This window comes from Petaurus breviceps, unplaced genomic scaffold, assembly GCF_028583685.1.
Source record: "Petaurus breviceps papuanus isolate PSGF00001 unplaced genomic scaffold, PetGlider_PUasm1.0 90723, whole genome shotgun sequence".
Taxonomy (NCBI): Eukaryota; Metazoa; Chordata; class Mammalia; order Diprotodontia; family Petauridae; genus Petaurus; species Petaurus breviceps.
Window position 1 is genome coordinate 4,200,730 of NW_027187323.1, and position 6,685 is coordinate 4,207,414.

The 6,685-nt window shown below is 40.4% G+C and overlaps 1 long non-coding RNA gene across 8 annotated transcripts in view; it reads left to right on the forward strand.

Annotated features, from left to right (window-relative positions):
• The window catches only part of LOC138145087 (uncharacterized), a 122,547-nt gene that overhangs the window by 70,527 nt on the left and 45,335 nt on the right, over positions 1 to 6,685 (forward strand). The window lies entirely within an intron of this gene.

Genomic DNA, 6,685 nt, shown 5'->3' on the forward strand with positions numbered 1-6,685 from the left:
CCAGATTGCAAAAGAAAGCACAGTCTTTTAGAGGCAGCATAATTTATGTTTATTATGTTCTTTCAAGTGAAGCTACATCCCTTTTTGTCTAGTTTTCTCTTATACCATAGACATCTGCTCATGGATGAAATGACTAAAGAGAAGGACGTTATTCCCCAGTCCTGACTCTATCTGGTATTGCTTACCAACCTCGCATGCTCACCTTGTTCTCTTCCTGTTTGAAGAGCCACACTTTTAGGCTTTCTTTTCCTTCTTTAGCATCAGGCCTTTTTCCCCCCTCCATCATTGTCTTCTAGTGCACAGGATCTGTCTAAGTAAAAGGATGTTGTACTGGGTGAGTACTCCTGTGGAGGGCTTTTAAACACTTTAACATGTGGCATCATTGTTACAGCTGTCATTGCTGTCTTGGAATTTATTCTCAGCTCTGAGAAAGGCTTTTAGCCATGTGTCAGGCAGCACTTCGGCAGAAATTGCCAAAGAGTGAGATTTATATCCAGCTCTTTCTCAGGGCTGGGAGAGTCTTTGCCTCAAGCTGCTTCAGGCCTGTGCCATAGCTTGACTGTCTGTGATCCACATCTGACCGGTTTTTTGGGGGGCACTGGGTTCAGGCAAAATCAGTTTAATTGTGATGGTAGGCATTTGGGATAGGCCACTCTTGGATATGCTTCTCATGAAGGACTCTAATCCACTGCCTCCCAGAATCCAGCATAATTGGGGAAGTACCTGGTTCTTGTTCATTCTCAAAGAAGATCAGATGACATCACTATGTTGTGGTCAAGGTACACTGTGTTCAGCTGTGGCTGATCGGACCAACATGAGCTTGGAAGGCTCTATCACAGGTCAGGCACAAGGAAGTCTAGCTATGCCTCAGAATGCTGTCTCCATAACTCAAAATGAGACACGGAAGCAAAGTGGAATGGTATTTTTTGCCATTTTCTTCGTTGTCCTGAAGAGGCACATTAGAAACAAACCTGAAAGGTCCAAAGCATAAGATAAGTTTCATAATGAGCTTGTTGATATACTGTGCTGCTTGTCTCTAGGAGCTACTTTTCTTCTAAAGTGACACCTCTTTGCTGTTACACATTCTGTGGTCTTGATGAAAGAAAATGAAATGTCTTGTCTTAAATGCTTACAGATTGTGATACTTTCATTTAAAGATTTTTGGCCGGACCCTACCTGGTTTTTTGATGTTTTAATTTAATTCTGTATTTTTTTGTGGCTAGACTAGGTTGAATTTCAGTCTGGCAAAATCTGGTCAGATTCTCATTATTTCTCAGGATTTGGTATCAGTATGAAGCAGAGAGTAAACATTCAAAACCTCTAAGTTGATGACTAACTTGGTACTCCCAAATGGTCAGTAAGACTTTGCTGAGGCAACCAGATGTCTGGATCACTAAAGCAGGGGCCCAGGAAGGATAGGATGGGGTTTCTGGAAGACAGTACCAGGAAGTCTGATCCTTCTGGTACTTTTCTCCTTTCTCTCCTCCCTACTACCTGAGTAGTCAAATCCTGGGAAAATCAACTAACCTCTCTGTGGGGCTCAGTTTCCTCATATAAAAATTAGGAGGTTGGACTCAGTAACCTCCAAGGACCATTCCACTTCTAAATCTATGAGCCTGTGAACAAATACTGAGTGCTAATTGTTGCTTGTGGAGCTGAGATCTGTGGTGCACAAGAATCCAGTCATAGAGAAACTTGGATGATGTATAAGGGTATCAGTCAGGTTTGTGAAATAGGATCATATATCTTAGAATTTAGAGGTGATAGAGATCTTAAGGTATCATTTAACTCAATTCCCTTATTTTATAGCTTAAGAGACTGAGGCCCTGGGATATAACTCAATTTGTCCAAGATCACACAGGTAGTAAGTAGCTATTCCAGAATTTGAACTTGAGTCCCCTGACTGATGCTTTTTCAAGATCAGAGAAGTGGCCTGTCATTTCAGAGCACCAGCTTTAATGTAGCTCTAGTTACAGGGGTGCCTGAGGTGGTGATGGCTGAGGTGGTGACAGAGTATTTTGGACATTCTTAAAATAGAAATTCTCAATCCTTTAAATACTGAAATTCTTATATCCCCAGGTTCTGTTCCACTCCTTCACCTAACTGGTTTATTTCCTGAAAGGAAAAAAAGAAAATATATCTGTAGACAACCAGTAATTCTAATCTGAAAACTCAGCCTAGAGTGGCTAAAGGCCTGCTGTATACTCTGGGATATCTACTCTTGTTAGGAGAGGATCAGTGTTCTGGGTATAATCTTGGCTGAAGGCTCATGGCATTGTTTTCTTAAGTATCTGATCCCAGTACCACCCCAGTTCTAGGGATGGAGGCCAGGGGAAACCACACAGCGATCTGTCAGGGAAGCAAAGCCCAGGCTTGTTTATACCTTCAATTCCTCCTCAGCTTTTGGAAAATGAAACAGCCTAGGAGCCAGGGCCAGGAACACAAGACTTGACCCACAAGAGGTTGAAGGGAGGCAAACAGAGATGGAAGTGGCAGGAGAGGCATGGAGCCCTATGAGTCAAAGTCTTCTTTTCCATGTGTGCCCTGGGTGGTCTGGTGTTTGAATGGAAAAGAACTAACCCCATTTCCTCCCATTCCACCCCCTTTAATACTAACTGACTCCGGCAGCCTCTATTTATTGATTTTCTTTGTCTCCTGGTGTCCCCTCCCAAGTCTTCAGCAATGATTGCTTCTGCCAATAGCAGCAGCACATGTTTCTTGGGAAAAGGAAGGTAACTCTCAGAAATGCTGAGTCTTGATTTCCACAGAACCTTGCTTGGGGCCAGTAAGTAGGGTGATCCAGAACTGAGGTGATCTAGTACTGGGAGCCAGAATCTTCGTACATTTGTCTTCCATCCTCAGTTTAAGGCATGGCCTAAGTCTCACGATAGGGAGCCCACAATATGATGCAGCTGTTTACAAAATAAGCAAATAAAAGCAACAATTGTGATCTTAGGCTTTGTAAATAGATGTTCAATGTGTAGGGAAGGAAGCAATAGTCCCAATTTAGATTACATCTGGAGAATGGAGTGCAACCCTAGGTAGAGACATTGACAAATTAGAAAGTATAGTAAGGATGAGGACCAGGATAATGAAGAATACGGAAACCATGTTATAGGAGAAAAGATGGTGAGTTTAGAAAAGAGAAGTTGTAACAGTGGACACGGCAGTGCAGCTGTCTTTAAAATTTTGAAAAACTATTATATCAAAGATGGCATAGACTTAGTCTATGTACCCTTTGTGTAGGACTTAAGACTAATAAACTGAAATTAGATGAGAAGAGGGGCAGATTTGGGCCTAACAAAGCTCCTCAGCAATGGAATAGGCTGCTTCACAAAGCTCTATAAATATCGTTCTATCAATGTTCATCATGTGCAGCCATTCCCATACCATGATGCCTGCACTCTGACCATCTTCCTCATCCTCCTCAAACCATTCCCTTTGGAACCTGAATTTTGCCTCTTGGACCCTGGGCTCTGATAAGTGATCTTTCTCCTTATCTTGCCTAGAAACAAACCTCCACTTCCAACTTATACTTCTTAGACATTTCCAAACCATTTCACATTTGTACCATCTACTTTACAGGTCTTTTTTATGTTGCCTTTCCCTATTAAGATGTAAGCCTACAGGAACACTCTTGATTACTTGTACTTGTATCTTCAGTCATTAGCACATTGCCTGGCACATAGTAAGTGCTTAATAAATGCTTTATCAGTGATGTTGTAGGAGGTATTCTTGCATTGTGTTACTGATTGAATAAATGAAAAAGCATTTAAATGCTTTTTATGTACTAAGCATTGCACTAACTGCTGGGATGCAAATATAAAAGCAAAGACAGAATGATAAATTATTTTCTCAAGGAGCTTTCATTCTAATGGAGAAAACAAAACACATAGTCAAATGGTGTTCGGAGGAGAACACTTCAATCTGGAAAGTTAAAGGCATGGTCACTGGGGCTATAGGGGGAAAAGATTGACACATCCCATCCAGGGACAATAGCAAAGCTGATTGGAACATGGCTCCTGATTCCAGAACTTGAAGGGGGTGGAACTGGAAGAAATAAAGATTGGTGGTTGAAACTATGGAAGAGATGGCTGGACATTAGGGAGAGAAATTATTGTTGGGGATTTCCTGATCTAGTGGTCCAGGAAAGGCAGCTAACTATCAGGAGAGCAGGGTCCTAGTGTAGAAGTTTTTCCAGAACATGATCTTTAATGTGAGTAAGCAAGAAGTTGTCAAGGTCATAGAGTAGGGGGCCAGAGAGAAGAATGTGAATTGAAGCATGGTGATGAGGGCTTTCCTGAAAAAGAAGTCTGGGAAAAGCAGTAACCAATCAGAAGAGGAAGGTTCCAGATTGAACTTGATAACCTGGAAGATTCCTCACAGCTCTAGGGCTATTGTAATGTGAATGGGATATAAGATCTTCCCATCCCATTAATAGGCCTCACATGGAACCCATTAAGGGAAGCCTGCTCAGGGGAGGCTTGCCTGTAGGAAGGCTTTCATACTTTTTGCTAATTTCTAATTAGGTACTGAGTCATGAGGGTTGTAATGCCTTCTGGCTTTGAGAAATGTATATATACTCTGATTGGCCATATGGTCAGAGCTCCTGACTGCTCAGATGTAAAGGCTCTCTCGATCCAGGAATGTATGTAAAGTGTATAGTTGATTCAGGCAGTCAGAGGCCTGTCTGTTGGTCTTTATTTCTCTGCTTGTATTTTCACTGTTTGTATTTTCTCTGAAGTTCAGGGTGCTGACTTTTCCCCTGAACTAATGATTATAATTTTAAAAAGATTGTTGACCCCTTAAAACAGTTATCTTTCCTAGTAAAGCAGACATAAGAACCTGTGCTAGCAATCATCCTGGATATTCCAGTGTGGTTGCCACTACAGCTATATAAATCAACAGAAAGTGTCAGTATGGATTGGGAAGCAGCCCCTTGGATGGAGTCCTCAGGTATTTCTGGGAGATCTAGTTCTAATCCTGTTGAAAGTGGACCATGTGATCTTAGAATCTTTAATTTGGTTTTGTCTTCTATCATATGGACATAATGATCATAGCATAAATCCAATTCGTAAGTCATTTATGAATGACAACCTTTAAGAGTATGGCCATATTTTTATATTCTAGGATAACTGAGGCATAGCTTCCACCCCTAAACCTTCCTCCTTCTATCTTACCCAGCTCAATATGCTTGCTTAGTTTGTCTTTGCATGTGCCTGGAAGGCACTTGCCTACTCCCTAATTCTAAGAAAATGATAAGCTCCTTGCTGATTCCTGTCTCCAAGAAGGATGGGCCTAGTTCTAGGATTTTCTTTGCCTATCCATTAGGATTAACAAGATGCTTGAGAGTGAAACAAGTCTCTTCCCTTGTTAGCGTCTTCATTTACTCATCTACAAAATGAAGAGTTTAGGATAGATGGTTTCTGAGGTCCCTCTCAGCTTTGTTATTCAAAGGAAGTAGATCTGGGATACATAGAGCAGCTCTAGCCTTGGAATAGAAAACGAAATGACTTAGACAGCTGTCAGATAGAGAGTGTTTATATAAAGACATAGCCACACAGTATGTATAGTATCTACAGATAATGCTGTCTTGATATGGAATTTTTGGCTTTCAAAATGTTGTAACCTATGAATAGTTACTATTTTCCTACTTCCCTATATCACTTTGCCACCATAGTAGAAAGTATGAATTTATTAGTTTATTCTGCAGAATCAAACTCTGATTTTCTTCTTTAATTCTAGAAGAATTCTCTCATTTTGTAGATGAGTAAATAGAGAACCTGAGAAGCAAATTGATTTACCCTAGCAAGCTCAGAAAGTGGCAGAACCTGGTAAGACTTGAAATCAGATATTCGGAATCCAAGTCCACTGTTCTTCCCAATTAGACTGCTCCTGTTTCAAAAAGATCTAATTAAGGATGAAACATTGGACCATTCATGATCAAGATGTGGTTCTAAGGTAGGAGTTCCACACCGCCCCCCCCCCCCATTCCAATGAATCTGGTCACAGAAGACCCAAACATCTCAAATGAATTAATCAATCAAAAGTATAAACTAGTGCAAGAGGAACATAGGGTTTTGGCCATAGGACGAAAGGTGGAGGATGCCACATAGGAAGGACCTTGTGATTGACTGAGAAGATCAGTCAGGCAGTATCTCAAAACTGGTTAAAACAATCAAGTCGCACCTCTTTGGCTTTATATAAAACCAGAAAGCTATTTCAGAGTTCAACAGTCAAGCAGTGAAGCAATCTATTGGAAGAAGAATCCTAATTCAGAAAATTCCAATTCTGGAGTTGGAGCCCAGTCCCTGAAAGGGAATTACCATGGAGAAGGTGTTACACAGTTATGGATAATTGTTTGGAAGTTGTTGAATTTTTACATTTTTATTATTTGCTTTTTATTATAATTATTCACATATATATCTATATGTATACACACATATACACATGTATGCAAACACACACACATGTACACGCATACATACACATTATATATTTTTATATATGTATATATATATGCATATATACATTTATAAAATCTGTTTCGTGGGTTACTATGGACAAACAATTTATCACTTGGTGATGAGCTTTTCCAGACAATTAAATTCTTAACCAAGTCCTTCCTTCCTTCCTTCCTTCCTTCCTTCCTTCCTTCCTTCCTTCCTTCCTTCCTTCCTTCCTT